General features: G+C 40.7%; 1 protein-coding gene across 1 annotated transcript in view; it reads left to right on the top strand.

The window, feature by feature from the left end:
* Positions 1-21508, top strand: part of LOC124555856 (proline-rich protein 36-like) — a 38295-nt gene that overhangs the window by 1774 nt on the left and 15013 nt on the right. The gene's annotated exons all lie outside the window — the stretch shown is intronic.

Here is a 21508-nt window from a genome sequence, read left to right as displayed (position 1 = left end):
TACAGCATAACTAAAGTGATGTGAGTGTAGGTCCATCAGCCGGAGGGAGTATGTAAGGGGCAGCTCCAGCATGTAGACACACACTACGAATACTGAAATGGTCACAACAGCAGCATGCAAGCATGCCAGATCGGATGGCCTCTGCCCTTCCCTCCCCATGGCACCTCATTTGACTACAGTCTACTCACTTTGACCAATCATACATGGGCAAGCCATGAATGTTCGTGCTGGGCTCGAGCAAGTATGTGTGAGTGAAATGCCCTATTTGCAGACCTCTAGTGGGAGGGACAAGGAATGTCCTTGCCCTGAAGTCCTGTGACACATCACGGCTTCCACTTCAGCACTCTTAAAGACAGTCCATTATGTGCTCAGGTGCAGGCTGCTGACTGTGCTCCAGGATGTCAACTGTCAGAAGATTAGGCCCTGGTCATCCATCACGGATCAACCAAGGCTGCAGCAGATGCTGAATAGCTGGCTAGTATACTGTGGAAATGTAAAACACCTGATAAGTATGGGGATGACAGTTTTTAGATCATCTTTGATTACCTGCAGTATAAGAGGGCTGGCCGCCCACCAGTGCTCTTACCCACAAAGATCCAGTAGACAGAAGTGGCAGATCACAGCTGTGGCATGCATCAGGTTGGCTGCACCTCAGTGCTAAAGTCAGCAAGCAGGTTATAGGCTGGCCATCATCAATCAGCTTGTCATAGTTTCATTGAAACCCAATAGACTCTCATTCCCTTTGGTTCTAGTGACACAGGCAGAATGTCAGCATGAGTGATGTGTCTTTGAGCTCCAAAAGCAGTGTTATTAAAAGGGCCAAGCCTTTCTGCCTCTATCTGAGATTGTGTGGCAATGCTCACCTTTCACCCTATTACATTGGCAATTTGCTTTGTTAACATTCCAATTGGCACACTGGTGTACAGCTAACCTTCTCTGTTCTGAGATTACCTGGTAAAACTTCTAAAACCTTTAAACAGATGCAATAAAATTATTCTGCAGTGCAACATTATGCAATTGCTTAGAACAGAGCAGGTGGATGAGCTCTTGGAATGTGAGGATAACCAATGAATTGGCTAGCCTGCCCATTCCCCATTAAATCCCATCAAGCACATCAGAGATGCATGAGGGAGGTGTATTGCAGCACATACACATGTGCTAGTGGCCATCCACTTACTGTCAACTGCACAGGATGGACAATGGAATGATCTACCACAAGAACGCCATTCACGGTAATCATATACCCCATTAAGAACTGTGTCCTACCTTTTGTAATTTAGGGGACAATATAACCTCATATCAAAAGGATAGGCTAATAGGAATATTTGGGCAAGATTTGGTATAAACGGCAGCGTGAGTTAGACAAAATTTTTCTAAATGGGCAAAATGATATTTTGTGCCACTGATCTTACCCCTACTCTGCCCCTGCCCTACATTCTTGCACTAGTGTCAGATTTCACTACAAATTTTATATGCTCTATACCACTGTATAGGCCTTTGTGGCCAGTGTCAGTTAATGCAAGTATAATCTGGGTAAGGTACCACATCATATTCTACAGTAACTATCACTTGATAAAACTGACAGTTTGATATAGTTCCCATGCTCTTCTTCTGGGACTATTAGTGTATTTTGCTGTCAAGAATCCATTATATTTTGTTGTCAAGAGTCCATTACATTTTGTCATGACTCCTCTACAGAACATGACATTGTTACAACTTTAACATAATTGATATTATTGCTCTCATGTGATGGAATGAGTGGGAAACTTATTGTAATTGGTTTCCTGTTGTGGAGGGAGTGGGGATCTGCTGCTTATAATGTGCCATGAGTGGTAGGGATGTGCACTGTAGTTTTCTTCTTGTGGGTACACGGGTCATATAGTGGCTGTAGTTCATTGGAATTCTCACATCTCAAGTTGTTTGTGCAGCCTTTTGAACTCTGATGGCTGCCAGCCAGGATGCTGCAAGCCTACCATCATCCTCTATGTTCATATTGTTAGGATATTTTAATACTTCAGTGAACACTCTGATTCTGTGTTTCACCAACCCTGACTGTCAAGAACACAGTTTTTGTTGAATTTTATTTTCTTGCTGCAATCTTTCTGGTGTTCAGCCACTGCAGATTTGTTGTGCTGCCCAAGCTGAGTGTAACACTTGTGCTCCTGAATGTATAGAGCTACTGGTCTGCTGATGTAGACTTCTCTACATTCTTGGTCCACATTGATCCCTGATGGATCCTAACACAGCCTGTCTTCTACAGCACTCACATGGTCCAGGATGTGTTAGGCTTTAAAATTGTGTCATAATAATTTCATTCCATCATAATGATATGTAATGAACCCTGAACAACATAATGCACCATTAGATTGATTAGAATGTAACTGTAACTTTGATCAAGTAGTCATTATTTTACAACATGACCTAGCACCATACCCAGAAAAGCTGTATAATAAACGATACATTCTGTACACAAATACTGCACTTGGACACAACAGGTGTTCCTCTCAGTGGCCATGATAGTGGATTGACATAAACTTGTGACTCAATCTTTCTATCAATACCAGACTCATCCCCAAATGTAACCAGAAACTTTAGAGAAGACCTCATTCCCCTAGTATGACTATTCCCAATCAGTGTCATCACTGGAGGAGCTTTTAATCATCCAACTATCAGTTGGAAAAAATATCATTTTGTAAGAGGTGGACATGAAAAGACATTCTGCAAAACATTACTAAATCCCTACTCTGAAAACTGCCTAAGACAGATAGTTGGGGAGCCAACCGATGATGTAAAAATACGAGTTCTGATAGCAACAGATAGACCAGACCTCTTTGAGGATGTCCATACTGAAACCAGTAATAGTGACCAAAAGATGTTGTAGCGACATTGATTATTAAAGTATGAAGGGTAGCTGATACAAGTAGGAAGATTTCCATCCTAAGGAAGTTAAAGAGTCAGCTGTGTCACATCACAGGAGAAGTGAAATCATTTCCCTCTGGGGAGCATGTAGGAGAACTGAGGCTCAAGTTTAAAAGAATTCTCATGTATGTAGAACAACAGTTTGTGGTGGAAGTGTCCTCCAGCATATAAAGTCATTGGTAATGAATTACCAGCATCTTCATAATAAGTATGGAGACACAGCTTAGCATCAGTTGTGGACTAGGACTTGATGTGGGACATCTGTGGCTACAAGTGCACTGGCCAGGCATAGCTTTGCAATTCAGGGCAGGGTACTCTTGTGGATGCAGAAGCCCTCCTTGATTCTTGCTGTTGAAGACAACCCTCCAGTAGTGGTGATGGCCTCTGTGAGTGGTGGCATACAGCAGCAGTTTGCCTGCATAAGTGCAGGAAGTAGGGTGGCAGCACCACACTAGACATGAGTAGCTGCCCTCCAAGACAGAAGTCCAGCTGTGGCTGAAGTGAACCTGAGTGGTCCACCAGATGGAAATCTCCAAGTCCACAGGTATGGAAAAATAGTACTGGAACATGGCTCCACGATGATGGAGCCCAAGTGTCATGGTGGCAGCTTGCAATACCATGTCACCCCATTGCTTGACATGGACCTCCTATCACGTAGGTGATACCAGACTGTGGGTACCTCTATTGAAAATCTTGGGTATTTATACAGCTTCAATGCACACATGTTGTGCTGAGGCACTGCTTACAAGTATGTATATCAAAATATGGTGATTGCCAGTAGGTGCATCAATGTGCTAGCTGCTGCTGCAAGCACTGGTCCTTGGGCTGAAATGTAGAAACCAAATGGTGGTATTTACTGTGTCTGATGTGATGGTGTTTCGTGTTGCATCCTGCCTACTTGTCGAAGATGAGGTGCCTAGGAAACTTGCTTTCTCGGATCGCTAGACAATTCAAGCAAATCAAATTAGAGTTTTATTACAAAATATAAATGACAATACTTAACTATGAGAAGTACATGATATGTCACAAGCAAAGGGCAACAGACAAAATAGGAAATCTCTTGAGGATAGGCTATGCTACATAGAAGTAGTGAAATGACTAGTCTTGATACTATTCTTGGACTTGCTGCTGTAGAACTGGCAGAACTGGTAGCCTTCAACTGGCTGTGGTAAGTCAGGTGCAGCGCTTATGTTCTCTTCATAGAGTTCACAGCCATCTCTTTGTCATTCTAGAGAGGGGTTGGTCTGCGTGCAATTGGCTGATACCTTCTTTACAGCCTTCTCTGCTCCAATGCTCCCGACAAGTGTGCCAGTGCTTGACTTTACACAGGAACATTCCTCCCCCACAAAGTGACAGACTGTTGTCATATAAGGAGCTTGACAATGAGAGGAGAGGCGGGATCATGGATGCTGTGCTGGACTGGAAGCCGTAGCTGCAGGGGATGTCAGGCTTCTGGTCGTACCCTGCCATCCGGCCTTTGCTCTGGCAGAAATGTCCCCTGGAAAGTGACCAGAAGGGTACGTGTCCACCTCCTGAGGCCCATAACCTGATGTAGAAGGTGTCGGCTGGTTCAGTGTGGGTGTGTCCAGCTCCATCGGTAGGACCGAGAGTAGGCAAAGGAGGTGAAGGCTCCATCTCTGTGGGGTCATCCCACAGTGTTGTGATGTCACCCTCAGGTGGCTGATGTGGCTGCACTGTCCTCAATACCAATGAATCTCGGGGAAGAGAGACAGAAGGATCACCCTGCACATGACAGTAGAGAATTTGATTGTGATGTTACTGCTGCAATCCATCTGCGCCTGAAATGAGATACATGCATGTGCCAAGTCAACGAAGGACCTTGCCTTAATCTCACCATCTGCTGCCACTAAAAACCCTGTAAAACACAATATCATGTGGTGCAAAGTGATACTTGTGGCCTTCCTTTGGTGATGGATGCTGAGAAGAGTGCAGCAGTGTCTGATGGCAGTGGCTGTGAATCAATTCCACCAGCAATGGTCCATCTTGTGGATGCAAATAATAGGAGGCAAGAAACAGTTGCAATGCTTGATTCCTGGTGTGTGTTGTGCAAAGTTTGGCCATCTGCTGCTTGAATGTTCTGACGAACAGTTCCACCTCACCGTTTCACTGTGGATGGAACAGTGCACTAGTTAGCCATTGTGTTCAAAGAATGTTTCAAATTCATTTGATGTTAACTAAGGTCTGTTGTCTGACACTATGACTTCAGGCAAACTGTTGAGACAAAAAATAGAGGACAACACCTAAATTGTGCTATGTGATGTTGTTGAATTCATTGGTAGAGCAAAAGGAAATTTGCTATAAGAGTCTACCACAGTCAACCAACGAGTATTCTAAAAAGGCCCTGCAAAGTCTACGTGTGCATGTTGCTGTAGTGATTGCCATTTAGGCCAAGCAGAGAATTTTTTTGGTGGATCAGACTGATTTGCCACACATGGATGACACTGTCACATCATCTAGTGTTCATACCCTGACATTTGACAATGGGAATTAGTGAAGTTTGGTGGCAGGAGGAATAAGACTTTTGGTCAGGTGAATACAGGGTTATAAATACAAAATCAAATAGGGCTAATGCAAGAGTAGGTTTGATAATGAATAAAAAATAGGAGTGTGGGTAAGCTACTACAAACAGCATAGTGAACGCATTATTGTGGCCAAGATATACATGAAGCCCATGCCTACTACAGTAGTACAAGTTTATATGCCAACTAGCTCTGCAGATGATGAAGAAATTGATGAAATGTATGATGAGATAAAAGAAATTATTCAGGTAGTGAAGGGAGACGAAAATTTAATAGTCATGGGTGACTGGAATTCAAGAGTAGGAAAAGGAAGAGAAGGAAACATAGTAGGTGAATATGGATTGGGGGTAACAAATAGAGGAACCCATCTGGTAGAATTTTGCACAGAACATAACTTAATCATAGCTAACACTTGGTTCAAGAATCATAAAAGAAGGTTGTATGCATGGAAGAATCCTGGAGATCCTAGAAGGTATCAGATAGATTATACACTACTGGCCATTAAAATTGCTACACCACGGAGATGACGTGCTACAGAAGCGAAATTTAACTGACAGGAAGAAGATGCTATGATATGTAAATGATTAGCTTTTCAGTGTGTTCACACAAGGTTGGCGCCGCTAGCAACACCTACAAAGTGCTGACATGAGGAAAGTTTCCAACCAATTTCTCATATACGAACAGCAGCTGACTGGTGTTGCCTGGTGAAATGTTGTTGTGATACCTCGTGTAAGGAGGAGAAATGTGTACCATCACATTTCCGACTTTGATAAAGGTCGGATTGTAGCCCATTGCTATTGCAGTTTATCGTATCACGACATTGCTGCTCGTGTTGGTTGAGATCCAACAACTGTTAGCCGTTAGCAGAATATGGAATCAGTGGGTTCGGGAGGATAATATGGAATGCCGTGCTGGATCCCAATGGCCTCGTTTCACTAACAGTCGAGACGACAGGCGTGTTATCTGCATGGCTGTAACGGATCGTGCAGCCACGTCTCGATCCCTGAGTCAACAGATGAGGACGTTTGCAAGACAACAACCATCTGCACGAACAGTTCAACGACATTTGCAGCAGCATGGACTATCAGCTCGGAGACCATGGCTGCAGTTACCCTTGGCGCTGCATCACAGACAGGAGCGCCTGCGATGGTGTACTGAACGACAAACCTGGGTGCACGAATGGCAAAATGTCAATTTTTCGGATGAATCCAGGTTCTGTTTACAGCATCATGATGATCACATCCATGTTTGGCGACATCATGGTGAATGCACATTGGAAGCGTGTATTCGTCATTGTCATACTGCCATATCACACAGCGTGATGGTATGGGGTGCCATTGGTTACACGACTCGGGCACCTCTTGTTCGCATCGATGGCACTTTGAACAGTGGACATTAAATTTCAGATGTGTTATGACCCGTGGCTCTACCCTTCATTCGATCCCTGCAAAACCCTACATTTCTGCAGGATAATGCACGACCGCACATTTCAGGTCCTGTACAGGCCTTTCTGGATACAGAAAATGTCCGACTGCTGCCCTGGCCAGCACGTTCTCCAGATATCTCACCAATAGAAAACATCTGGTCATTGGTGGCCGAGCAGCTGGCTCGTCACAATATGCCAGTCACTACACTTGATGAACTCTGGTATCGTGTTGAAGCTGTATGGGGAGCTGTACCTGTACACGCCATCCAAGCTCTGTTTGACTCTATGCCCAGGCATATCAAGGCCGTTATTACGGCCAGAGGTGGTTGTTCTGGGTACTGATTTCTTAGGATCTATACACCCAAATTGCGTGAAAATGTAATCACATGTCAGTTCTAGTATAATATATTTGTCCAATGAATATCCGTTTATCATCTGCATTTCTTCTTGGTGCAGCAATTTTAATGGCCAGTAGTGTATAATGGTAAGACAGAGATTTAGGAACCAGGTTTTAAATTGTAAGGCATTTCCAGGGGCAGATGTGGACTCTGACCACAATCTATTGGTTATGAACTGTAGATTAAAACTAAAGAAACTGCAAAAAGGTGGGAATTGAAGGAGATGGGACCTGGATAAACTGAAAGAACCAGAGCTTGTAGAGAGCTTCAGGGAGAGCATAAGGGAACAATTGACAGGAATGGGGGAAAGAAATATAGTAGAAGAAGAATCGGTAGCTCTGAGGGATGAAGTAGTGACGGCATCAGATGATCAAGTAGGTAAAAAGATGAGGGCTGGTAGAAATCCTTGAGTAACAGAAGAAATATTGAATTTAATTGATGAAAGGAGAAAATATAAAAATGCAGTAAATGAAGCAGGCAAAAAGGAATATGAACATCTCAAAAATGAGATCGATAGGAAGTGCAAAATGTCTAAGGAGGGATGGCTAGAGGATAAATATAAGGATATAGAGGCTTATCTCACTAGGGGTAAGATAGATACTGCTTACAGGAAAATTAAAGAGACCTTTGGAGAAAAGTGAACCACTTGTATGAATATCAAGAGCTCAGATGGAAACCCATTTCTAAGCAAAGAAGTGAAGGCAGAAAGGTGGAAGGAGTATATAGAGGGTCTATACAAGGGCAATGTACTTGAGGACAATAATATGGAAATGGATGAGGATGTAGATGAAGATGAAATGGGAGATACGATACTGCATGAAGAGTTTGACAGAGCACTGAAAGACCTGAGTCGAAACAAGGCCCCGGGCGTAGACAACATTGCATTAGAATACTGACGGCCTTGGGAGGGCCAGTCCTGACAAAACTCTACCATCTGGTGAGCAAGATGTATGAGACAGGCGAAATTCCCTCAGACTTCAAGAAGAATATTGTAAATCTGTCAGAGATGCAAAGGACTTGGAAGAGGAGTTGAACGGAATCGATAGTGTCTTGAAAGGAGGATATAAGATGAACATCAAGAAAAGCAAAATGAGGATAATGGAATGTAGTCAAATTAAGTGGGGTGATCTGAGGGAATTAGATAAGGAAATGAGACACTTAAAGTAGTAAAGGAGTTTCGCTATTTGGGGAGCAAAATAACTGATGATGGTCGAAGTAGAAAAGATATAAAATGTAGACTGGCAATGGCATGGAAAACATTTCTGAAGAAGAGAAATTTGTTAACATCAAGTATAGATTTAAGTGTCAGGAAGTCGTTTCTGAAAGTATTTGTGTGAAGTGTAGCCATGTATGGAAGTGAAACATGGACAATAAATAATTGGGACAAGAAGAGAATAGAAGCTTTCTAAATGTGGTGCTACAGAAGAATGCTGAAGATTAGATGGGTAGATCACATAACTAATGAGGATGTATTGAATAGAATTGAGGAGAAGAGGAGTTTGTGGCACAACTTGACAAGAAGAAGGGACCAGTTGGTAGGACATGTTCTGAGGTATCAAGGGATCGCAAATTTAGCATTGGAGGGCAGCGTGGAGGGTAAAAATCATAGAGGGAGATCAAGAGATGAATACGCTAAGCAGATTCCGAAGGATGTAGGATGCAGTAAGTACTAGGAGATGAAGAAGCTTGCACAGGATAGGATAGCATGGAGAGCTGCATCAAACTAGTCTCAGGACTGAAGACCACAACAACAACAACAACAACAACAACACAACCCTGACAAGTACTGTGCTGACGCGCTAACCGTTTTTTACGAACAATCCCCCAGTGTTCCTGGTGAAGTAACTATAACACATCTTTTTGCAAAGCTTTGAGGATCAACTCATGTGACTGTCCACCTTTCTGTTTAGTTAGGCTATTCTGATATGCAAAGTATCAGCACACTACAGAATTCTTTATGCTATGCAAAGATTGAGACCAAGATGTGCAAATGTAGTTTAGCAAAATTTTCCAATCGGTTTCCGTGGTCTGTGCACCATTGTTCAGAGGAAAGTACTGAAACAATTGACAATCCTGAGCATTGATGTGACACCAAGACGCAGAAGTAGTGTCAGTCTGTATCAGGACCAATTGGAAGATGTGAAAGTGTGTCCGCATTACCATGTTGAGTTGTCAGACGATACAACATCTCATACTGATACTAAGACAACAACAAAGCCCATATTTGCAATTTTTGGGCAGTTCGAGAGAGCTAGCTTCATCGGATGAAACAAGCATTGCAATGGCTTGTGATCCATTACTAAGTAGAATTTTTTCCATACAAATAGTGGTGGAATTTGGTAACACTATACACCATATACAATACCCAATGCTTTTTTCTCTATTTGTGAATAATTACACAGAGCTTTGCACAACACTTTAGCGTGAAAGCAATAGGCCTGTCTTCATCATCAAATCTGTGTGAAAGCGCTGCACTGGTTCCATAGGAAGAAACATCAGCTTGCAAAACAACTGGCTTATCAGGATCAAAGTGAACCAAGCATTGTTAACTTAGCAATGCAGCTTTAAGTCATTGAAAAGTTTCTTGGCACTCATCTGTCCAAACAAAGGGGACATTCTCTCAACACAAGCAATGCAATGGAGCTGCAATGTGTGCAGCATATGGTATGAACTGAATATAATAGTTAATTTTCCCTAAGACTGACTACAATTCTGTAATATTGTGAGGACTGGAATATCACGGCTGGCTAACAAATGTGGCTTAAGGGGATATACACCTTGACTGTTTGACATGACCAAGATACTGCAACTTTTGTTTAAAAAAATTACAATTGTTCCGTGTACACTTTAGTCCTGCATCAGATACGACATGAAACAAAGCACACCGTTTTGCAGTGTGTTCTTCAGGTGTACAACCCGCTATGACAATATCGTCCAAATTGTTTGTACAGTTCGGTACTTGAGCAGTCAGCTGTTCTAAATGCTGTTGGAAAATGTTAGGTGCAGAAGTACTGCCAAAAGACAGACACAAATATTTAAAGAACCCCAAATGAGTGAGTACAACACAAACTTTTTGAGATTCTCCATCTAGTGGGAATTGGAGATATGTGTTGCACAAATCAGTTTTAGAAAAGTAGCAGGCAGTGCCTAATCTGGCAATGAGATCCTCTGGGCATGGCAATGGATAAGTATCTGTCACAGGTTGTGGGTTGACTGTAGACTTAGTCAATACAACCTGAAGGTTTGGGGAGCAAAGCCAGTGGACTTGCCCACTGACTAGTTTGTATGGGTGCAATAGCTCTGCTAACTTGCATTTCTTTAAGTTCAGTAGTGACTTTGTCCTGTAATGCAATGGGAAGAGCTCTGGCCTGACAAAATTTTGGCTGAGCATTGTCTTTCACAGTAATATGTGCAACAAAATTGTTAGCCTGCCCTAACTCTTAAGAAAAAAGTTCAGGGCATTCTTTCCGAAATCTAGCTACACTGCCTTTTGTATTGAATGCAGACACTGACAACACATGGTCCTGAATGTGGAAACCAAACAAGTCAAATGAATCAAGGCCAAATATGTTCTTACAATCACATGATTAGAGCACAATGAAAGTTACAGTTTGCGTATGCAAGTGATACATGGCAGCCAAAGTACATTTTCCCAATACGGGAATGGCTTGTCCATTATAAGCTGTTTGGTGTGTGCTAGATTTAGACAGATGTGGGGAGCCTAACAGTTCATATGTGTATGAATCCTCAATGTAACAGAGGCATCCATATCCAACTGAAATTTCACACATTTTCCACTAATATACAAATGAACCAAAAGTTTGTTCGATTGACGTAGCACTGAAGAAACTGTTCACTTGCTAGTTTTGTTAATGCCTGAGGCAGGCTTTGAATACACTGCATTAATTACATTGGCCTTGTGACTAGATTTTTGTGAGTGGACAGAATTCATATGTATGTTTGTTCTGATGCAAACATATGGATTGTACATGTCGTTCCTTGTCACAAGCTTAACACTGTGGTTGTCTGGATGGGCAGTCTTAGCATTTGTACCATGAATAGTACCAAGGGCATGACTTAATTCTGTTCACCTGTGAAGCTGCCTGTATAGAGAACTGTTTGTGGCATGCATGTGCCCAATGGGTTGGTCATGAGCCAGGGGAAACTTGACCTGACAAATTGTTGGCTGCTCAAACTTATTGACTGACATAGCACCTGAATTGTACTGATGTTGCACTATCGACTCTTATGATGGATCAGATTGTTTCTAAATCTGTTCTCTAAGTCTGACGTCAGTTACATTGTACACAATTACATCACACAACATTACATCTGAATATAAAGGACCACAAGCACATTTGAATTTGCATTTCCTCATCATACCCTGAAAATCTGTTACCCACTTGCTATAAGTTTGTTCTGACCACTTCTTGAAATTAAAGAATTGGTGCCTAGCTGCTACCACATTGACTTGTTGGTCACAATAGTTAGTTAGTGAATCTACAATCTGTTCATATGAAAGTTCACTCACAGTCGCATTACGGAGTAGTTTATAGATGAGGTGGAACACTGCACTTACTACTGTGAGCAAAAAATAAAGAACTTTCACAGTACCTGTTATGTTGTGAGCAATTACATGGGTTTCAAACTGCTGCAACCACTTGAGCCATCCCATGTCTTGTTCTTGAAACTGGAAGAAAGGTAGTATGGCACTCAAAGCCACTGTAGGTGTAGTTCGTTCTGTTGGGCATGCAGCACCAGCCAGTATCTGCTGCACTGCATTGAGCAGGATTGATATTTGTTGGCTCTGAAACTGAAGCATCTGCATTAGCTGTGTTGCATCGAACACTTGCAGCTGAGGCACCCTTTAGCAAGGGGTGTGGTAGGCCGGTTGTTCATTGTTAGAGAAACAAATGCAATTAACGGACAAGCCAAGCAAGAAAAATAAGTACAAAAGCAAAGAAAATTTACGCAATGCCCACATGAAAACACTGATTAGCAAAAAATAAAAGGTACTGTTAAAGTAAGTAAACACACCCCTGCAAAGAAAAGCCAATTAAGGTGCCAGCAAAACAGAAAATTCCACAAAAAGAAAACATAGAATCTGTGGTGGCTGTCAGCTCTGGGTTCATTGGAAGACTCATCGCCAATGTTGTATCCTGCCTACTTGTCAAAGATTGGGTGCCTAGGAAACCTGTTTTCTCAGATTGCTAGACAACAATTCAAGCAAATTGTATTAAAGAGTTTCATTACAGAAAATAACTGGATGTGGCTAGTTGCATGCAGCGCTTACATTCTCCTTGCATAGAGTGCGCTGCCTTCGCATTGTAGTCCTAGAGAGGGGTCAGTCCATGTGCAATTGGCTGTCATCGTCTTCACAGTGTTCTCTGCTCTAATGTTCCTGACCAGTGTGCCGGCGCTTGGCTTTATGCTGGAAAATTTTGGTCCTCTCTGTGCATAGTATTTGCAACTGCTGTGGCAGTGCTATTATTACTTAGTAGCACCAAAAAATAGTGATGGCATTACAATATCTCCCTCCTCTGGTAAATTCAGGGACTGGATATTAGCTCCAGGTAGCTATTGGAAACTTAGAATATATGCCAATACTGACAGTGGTATGGGATACATTTTTTTCAATTTTTTCAGTCTCTACCACAGGTATTGTCAACCCTGTATTAGCCTGCTGGCTTCCATTTGTACCTGGTCTGAAATCTCTTTAAGAGGCTTCTTATCTACTACCATACTAATGTTACCAAACTCTTCTATTTCATTGGGTATCCCTTGTCATTCATTCAACAGTAAATTGGCTTAATATGTTCCTAACATCACAAAAAAATGAATACAAGTGTTCTACTAATCCACATAATCACTGGCTACTCCTTAAAATGTCATACGTGCACACATCTTTCATCGTTACTACACAAAAAATCATTTAAATCATAGTGTCACTAATCTAATAGGTGTTCATTAGTAAAAGAAAAGATTTAGCAACATTATTTATTAATTATCTTTAATCATAGATACACACATTCCTACCATTAATCACAATGAATTTTGTTCGAATTAATGCAGCACTGGATAGATCTTTCAGTATTAGAAATTCTCACTTGATCATATCCTGTGCTTGGCAAGTAACTCAGTCTGCTGATAGCTTTGCCCCTCTTAACAAATTATCCGTAACAAATCATTCTTAACAGTATATGGTCTGATTCCATTAATCTCTTATGTACAACATTTCTGTTGGTTTGGCCGATGGTTTCTTTACTCACTTTGGCACATGATTTGCAACTACATCTCTGTGCCAAAGTCTCCTTTATGTTTTCCTAAGAAACAGTCCCCTACAATCATGCTCATACATAAAACATGTGTTACTATCACACACAATACGCTGATAGGTAGTTCTATTTATTTCCCTCACTGTAGTGCTAATCATGAACTGAATTCTTCTCACAGCACTAGACTCCCTTGTACCCCCACTCACTGGTGCAACTTCCTGGTGCCTTGTGGCACTACATTCTGTGTATGGAGCCTTAGTGAGCCTGCCCATTATTTACATGACTTGTCCCTTAAGGTAGAAGAACTGGAGGCAGCGTCCCATGACTGGAAAAATGTTCCCTCAGGTTCCATCATGTGTCACAGGTGGTCAGTTTGGTGTGATGCTTGTGCTGTATCTTTCACATAGATCACATTCATTTTGCACAATGAACTTACGGCTAACTAGTAAACAGCTCACCATCTGTGTGAGCAGGCTGCACTGTCTGCAACCATGCATGACTGTGACCTGGTGCTTGCACTGTGGTAACATTCTGATCCTCAGGCACACCTTTCTCAAAGTATTATACCACGTCAACCTGAACATTTCTCTTAAAACCCCATTTCCTCCTCCATCTCCTATCTCCTTCCTGCTTCTGAGGAGATAACACAAGTCCAGATGGTAACAAATCTGCATCCTTTGGACATAATGTGTGTGTATACTATTTCATTAGTTACAATTCAGTTAACCTCAACAATAACCTCCTGTGCATCCTCCACAATATCTACAACAAAATTACTGTATATGGTTCTATGCTGCACAACACAAAAATTATCATCATATAAATTTGCCAGTAGGTCTTGCCCAGGCTCTATGGCTTCTAAGCAACACCCATTATCACCCAGTGGGATAGATACTACTGCGATTAAAATCACCCATGTTGCTACCCATGCATTTACTTACTTTAGTTGAGCCACACTTACTCTGTGTGGTACTCCTTGTTGCTTCAGATTCCACATTTCCACAATACCTCATATCTGATGATTCATTATTGCTTTCCTTAATTTCTACACAATTACAGCTCAGTGCCTCAGCTAAACTTATGCTACCAACTTCTTTCTCCTTACTTTCTACTTTCATCTTTATTCTTAATTCCCCCAAAATCCTCACATTTGTTACTTTGAGGCCTATATTTAGTCATCCATCCATAACCCCATTTCTTTTTCTTCTCTGCATACTCTTTGAGTTACTCTTCAGTGAGAAGCTCTCTTCCACTTTCCTTAAACATACACACACTGTCTGCCTGCAATTGAGCTGCTTCAGCTGTCAAAATCCATGACATTTCACACAAGATAGTCCCCTGTAGCATTGTAAATTACATATATAACTCTTTACCTGTTACATGAATAACAAAACAAGACAAACAGAGCAACAAGAAAGACACTTAACCCTTGAGCAGGCACGCCAATTTTCATAACACAAGCAGGCACGCAGCACACATTATACACATGTAGTCAAAAGCTATCAGTATGCTACCAAGGGAAACATGTATGAGCTAAATCACAGTTTCATTTTAGTTTATTTAAACAACAATACAAGAAATGTGTATGACATTGCTCATTTACTATTTGATTAAATGAATAAGAAATATTCATATCATTCTATTGCCACAGCTGACATATCAATCTATTCAAACACTTTTTTAAGCACATACTGAATGCAAACACTCTTTCATTGCAATATAAAACGACAAAGGTTTTATGTATTGAAGAAGTATCAGTTGTCACACAGATCCTTCCATCCAAACCATTAATTGTCTTACGCATTTTCAGGAAATTCCTTACACTTCTCACATGTACTCACTGTTTTTACATTTTTTACAAACAAAGCTATGGCATGAGCTACCTTCTACTGTAGTAGATGTGTTTCTTTCTCATCCACATGTCAGACACTGACTTCTTTTTCTTGGTGGTAGGCTTATCAGTTCTTTCAAGATGTTGATCTTTGTATTCCACGATGAAAGTTGCAATGTCAGCAGGAAGTGAAGGAATATTAGCTCTTTCCACTAGTTGAATCTTCATTAGAGACAGTGCTAAATCTTTCAAGAAAATTCTTTTCTTCATTTTTGGATTTGCCTCATTTGCATGAAAAAATATTTGAGCATTGATTCCTGATATATCCATTACAGCCCTCGCATTTGATCAACTGTGTCGATTTCTCCATTTGTTAAATTGTAATCCAAAACTCTGGTTTACCTGTAACTTCAGCAATGGTTTCCAAATCATGCATAGTTGAAAGTAATATAACTGCCTTCATATTATTCTAAAAACCAAATAAAGGGGAGTGGATAGCCCTACATTTCCCAGGTAAAAATTCTTGTGGGATATCATGTTTGAGAAAAAACAATGTGCTGGTGCATGCTAGTTGCTTTTTCAACAAGAAGTTGGCTAAGGAATAGCTAGTGTACCAATTATCCATTGTAATGTTTCTTCCTGAGCCTTCAGTGTGAGTAACTAGCCTTCCTTCACAGGGAGAATTAGGAACATTGTATAATCCTTTACATTGTTCTTCACAATATACTTCAATATTACTACTGAAGAATGTTTTAGCATGTGCTAGAAGGAAAAAAAACTTTATCCCATACTTTGCTGGATTGTTTGGGATGTACTGAACAAAAGAACAGCAACCCTGGAAAGCTTGCAACTTTTCATCTACTGTCACAAATTTTCCTACACTATAAGCATTCTTGCAGTTACCACAAAGGCATCCAATATTTGCGTTACTGGAGCAAATTTATCAGTTATTCTTCTTTCTTGTCTTGTACTCTTGTTGTCAAAATGGATACATCATAAAAGGAACAGAAATCTTCTGTAGCTCATCACAGCTCTCGTAATCTCCATACGAGTACCATCTGCTGTCCACAGTTCATAGACATTTGTGTTATTGTCTTTCTTAGTCCAGATGAGAGACAGCAATCCCAACAATGCCATTATTTCACACCTTGTAGTTTCCTTAGTGTCCCTTTATCTGGAATATTGTACACATTCTTTCTTAGATTGAATGTATATGTTCATGTATTTTACAATTGCATCAATCATTTCCAGGCTAAGTATTGTTCATAAAGCCTCTGCTTGACTTGTGAACCTACTGGCAACACGTGTAGGCACAGGGAATATTTTCACAATATTCTTTCTTTTTATTTTCGAGGTCACATTGGAACATATTTTATTCCATTTACACATTTTGTCCCTCCCAATAAAAAGGTCGTCAGTGGAGAGTGACTCTTCACAGTCATCATCTGAATCATGGACTTGATCAGAATCTGAATCGTGGTCACTTCATGTGATAAATAGTTTTTGTTGTCTGGTACAGAGTGGAACTCCGGATCCTTGTTGAGTAACCAGTCAAGCTTGTTGTTGGTCAGCTTTGATCTCACCCTGCACAGTGATACACCCGCTTGTTGTGTGTTATCTTTTGATTTGATTAAAAAGGAACAAAATAAAAGTAAGGGAAAAATTATGTACAAGGCCAGGTGCATGGATACTTTGAACACTAAGATGACACACTCGCAGTTTATTTTAAATTACTGTAGCTCATGTGAACCTATAACAACACAACTTTTCATTGTCCTAGCTGAAACAATAATGCAGGAATAGGTAGAGGCTTGCTATTGTAAAACAACACTGGAACAGTGCACAACAATGTTTTTTGCAGTCAGTGCACTTCATACACAAGGTTAAACATACCACTACCCTAGAACCACTTTAAATGCTTACAGAATATTCCTTGCATAATGAGAAATACATCACCCTTTCCAAATGGTACAGACTAATATACATTTCTTTCAATTCTCAGACCCTGGTGTCATAGAAACTCTATTCAATAAGTACAACAATAGAGCAAACAAAACCTAGCTACAAAAAGGACACTGAATTAAAACATTATCATAATACATTTTGACAAAAATTGGCTTCACTTCCTAAATTGCTACTCGTGGCTAACACCTTACATGCCTCTACACAATAAGTGACATATCCATCCCCATAATAAAGCATATTACCATATTGAAATAAGCGACATACCCATCCCTGTGATAAAGCATATTACCACATTAACTGGAAAAAACTAACAGTTATATTTATACATCCACATAGCACAGTCTGCTTTTACCTGACCTACTGAACCTACAAAGACAATTTAACCTCTGGCAAAGGACCCATTGACTTGCCATATCCCTTTCAATTGAGGAAAATGAACCCCACACACAAAAAGGCATTGCACTCACCTCACTACATACTGGCACTGTGAGCTTTAACTGGAGACACTGTTTCTAGTCTAGCTGCAAACATTGATCCTGTGGCTGATCAAACTCTAGAGATGTAGGAAACTGCTTCCTCCTTGTAGCTGACAATTGTCACCAGTTCTGATCCAGTACCTGTCACCAAAATGCAGATGCTAGTGATGGTTCACCTCTACAGGAACAGGGTAAGATGAGGTGTTGGTACAACATCAGGATGTTGAACAGGGTTGGCTCATGAAAATAGCATTAACAATAATACATTTTATTAGCAAACAAGTCACAGTCCTTATAATGCCATTCTGTACTACGCTGATGACAGTGAGGCCAGCTGTCACTGAGGTAGCAAGTGACCAATGGTAGACCTACCATCAGTGGTGGACAAGGATTGCTGATGCAAAACGCCTGTGGCAGCACATGCACTGATCTGGCACTACTCTGCAATTCACTGCAGGCTGCATCTGGAGATGTGGTAGGCTGTCATGGTTCTTGTAGTGGAAGACAGACCCCCAACAGTGGTGGTGCCAGCCTCTGTTGAGTGGTGATGTACAGTGCCAGTCTGCCTGCAGAAGCACAGGCAGTACGGTGGTCGCACCACCCCAGACATGAACTGCTGCACTCAGAGGTAGAAGTCCCGGTGACTCAACAGGTAGGAGGCATAGAATCTACAGATGTGGAATCATTACCAGAAGATGGCTCGTCAGTGATGGAGCCCAAGTCTCACAGTGGCAGCTTACTGTTGGCAGAAACTAAATCTCATATCTGTGCTGTGCCTGCTGATGCAATTGGGAGGTGGGGTTACACTAGTCAAAAAAATGGTTCAAATGGCTCTGAGCACTATGAGACTCAACTTCTGAGGTCATTAGTCCCTAGAACTTAGAACTACTTAAACCTAACAAACCTAAGGACATCACACACATCCATGCCCGAGGCGGGATTCGAACCTGCGACCGTAATGGTCTCGCGGTTCCAGACTGCAGCGCCTAGACCTGCATGGCCACTTCGGCCGGCTACACTAGTCATTACCTGCACCTGAATGGGAGGAAGGAGGATATATTAGTTGATCTTGCAGAAAATGTAAGGGGGGCCACATGCACACAAGGCAAAATACCTGTGATTACTGGAGTCAGAAGGACACATTTTTTTAGGTTAGGTTAGGTTAGGTTAGTGTGATTACTATACTTGTATCATCAACAAAGAGAACTAACTTTGCCTCTTCATGAATATAGAATGGCAAGTCATTAATATATATTAAGAACAACAAAGGACCCAAGACTGACCCATGAGGAACCCCATTCTTGATAGTTCCCCAGTTTGAGGAATGTGCTGAACTTTGCATATTATGAGAATTGCTTATTTCAACTTTCTGCACTCGTCCAGTTAGGTACGAATTGAACCATTTGTGCACTGTCCCATTTATGCCACAATATTTGAGCTTGTCTAGCAGAATTTCATGATTTACACAATCAAAAGCCTTTGAGAGATCACAAAAAATCCCAATGGGTGGTGTTTGGTTATTCAGATCATTCAAAATTTGATTGGTGAAAGCATATATGGCATTTTCTGTTGAAAAACCTTTCTGGAAACCAAACTGACATTTTGTTAGTACTTCATTTGTACAGATATGTGAAGCTACTCTTGAATACATTACTTTCTCAAAAATTCTGGATAAAGCTGTTATAAGGGAGATTGGACGGTAATTGTTGATGTCAGATCTAGCCCCCATTTTATGCAAAGGTATAACAATATCATATTTCAGTCTATCAGGGAAAATGCCCTGTTCCAGAGAGCTATTACACAGGTGGCTGAGAATCTTACTTATCTGTTGAGAACAAGCTTTTAGTATTTTGCTGGAAATGCCAGCAATTCCATGTGAGTTTTTGCTTTTAAGCAAGTTTATTATTTTCCTAATTTCAGAAGGAGAAGTGGGTGAGATTTCAATTGTATCAAATTGCAAATTCCATTAACAGCCTAGCATCTTCTAATGAACACATTTAGAAAATGATTATTAAAAATATTTTCAACTTCTGACTTTTTGTTCGTAAAGTTTTCATTCAATTTGATGGTAATACTGTCTTCCTGTGCTCTTGGTTGACCTGTTTCTCTTTTAACAATATTCCAAATTGTTTTAATTTTATTATCAGAGTTGCTGATTTCAGTCATGATATACATACTTCTGAATGTTTTAACAACTTTTCTTAATATAACACAGTAGTTTTTATAATGTTTGATAGTTTCTGGGTCACTACTCTGCCTTGCTGTCAGATACATTTCCCTTTTCCGGTTGCAAGATATTTTTATACCCTTAGTAAGCCATGGTTTGTTACAAGGTTTCTTACGAGTATATTTAACTATTTTCTTGGGGAAGCAGTTTTCAAATGCATTTACAAAAATGTCATGAAATAAATTATATTTTAAATTGGCATCAGGTTCACGGTACACCTCATCCCAGTCTAACTGCTGTAGGCTTTCCCTGAAATTTGCAATTGTTAAAGCGTTGACTGAACGTACTACTTTGGAGGACTGTTTAGTATTGCTGAATGGAGCTATGTCATATATTGTAACTAGCTGTGCACCATGATCAGAAAGACCATTCTCAACAGGCTGAGCATTTTTCTGGTTAAACTTATCTTGGTCTATAAAGAAGTTATCTATCAGTGAGCTGCTATCCTTTACCACCCGAGTAGGAAAATCAATAACAGGTGTCAAATTGAAAGAACCGAGTTATACTTCAAGGTCATTTTTCCTATTACCCTCTATCAGAGAATCTACATTGAAGTCCCCACAAATAATAATTTGCTTTTCCCTGTCTGACAGATAGCACAACAAGGAGTCCAAATTTTTCAGAAATTTTTCAACATACATTATGCATAAGGATGACAAATATAAGATAGTAAAAGTTAGGGCTCATACGGAGGCAATAGACAGTTGTTTTTCCCTCATTCTGTTTGTGAGTGGAACAGGGAAGGAAATGACTAGTAGTGGTACAGGGCACCCTCTGCCATGCTTTGAGTGACATTGACAAATCAAAACAAAAACAAAACCAGGAAAAATCAGCATTATTTGTCTTGAGACACTATAGTAAGAAGTCTACAGTGAATAAATCAAAATCCATCATTTAATTTGAGCCATAGTAGTTTTACTCTCATGGCCAGCAAGATCCACAGATCTATCCATAATAGAACATGTGGGACCAGAGCAGGCATCAGTTCCCATCCTAATGCCACTATCCAGTATGTCCAGAACCAGTTAGAACAATTCCAACAAGAAGGGAAACAAACAAAATGAGCACTTTTCCAAGAAGAAACTAAGTAAGCAAGTTGTGAGAAATGTCAACAAAACTCATTGCTATTTTGCTGTAAACGAACATGCTCCAAAGTGTTGAGACTCCACTGTGCATACACAGTGGTCACACATCACACACATGCAACAGTCCAAAAGTGTGCACAAATGTGACAGAAATGCAAGAGAATTTAATGCTTGCAGAAACAATGCTGTACAATTAACAGCTACAGGTGGTGTACACATTACAACCACAGCAAGTGGTGTCAACTCTGGACAGTGCAAAACACTTTATATGTGCCAAAACTTGTTACCAGTCTCATTTCAGTAGCAGAAGCTGTGGACAACCACCAGAAAGTGTCATTGGAGAAAACTCATGCAGTTATATGAGAT

This window comes from Schistocerca americana, chromosome X (genome assembly GCF_021461395.2).
Source record: "Schistocerca americana isolate TAMUIC-IGC-003095 chromosome X, iqSchAmer2.1, whole genome shotgun sequence".
In the NCBI taxonomy this organism is placed as follows: domain Eukaryota; kingdom Metazoa; phylum Arthropoda; class Insecta; order Orthoptera; family Acrididae; genus Schistocerca; species Schistocerca americana.
The sequence above is the reverse complement of the archived record's forward strand: the minus strand, read 5'-3'. Positions and strand labels throughout refer to the sequence as shown.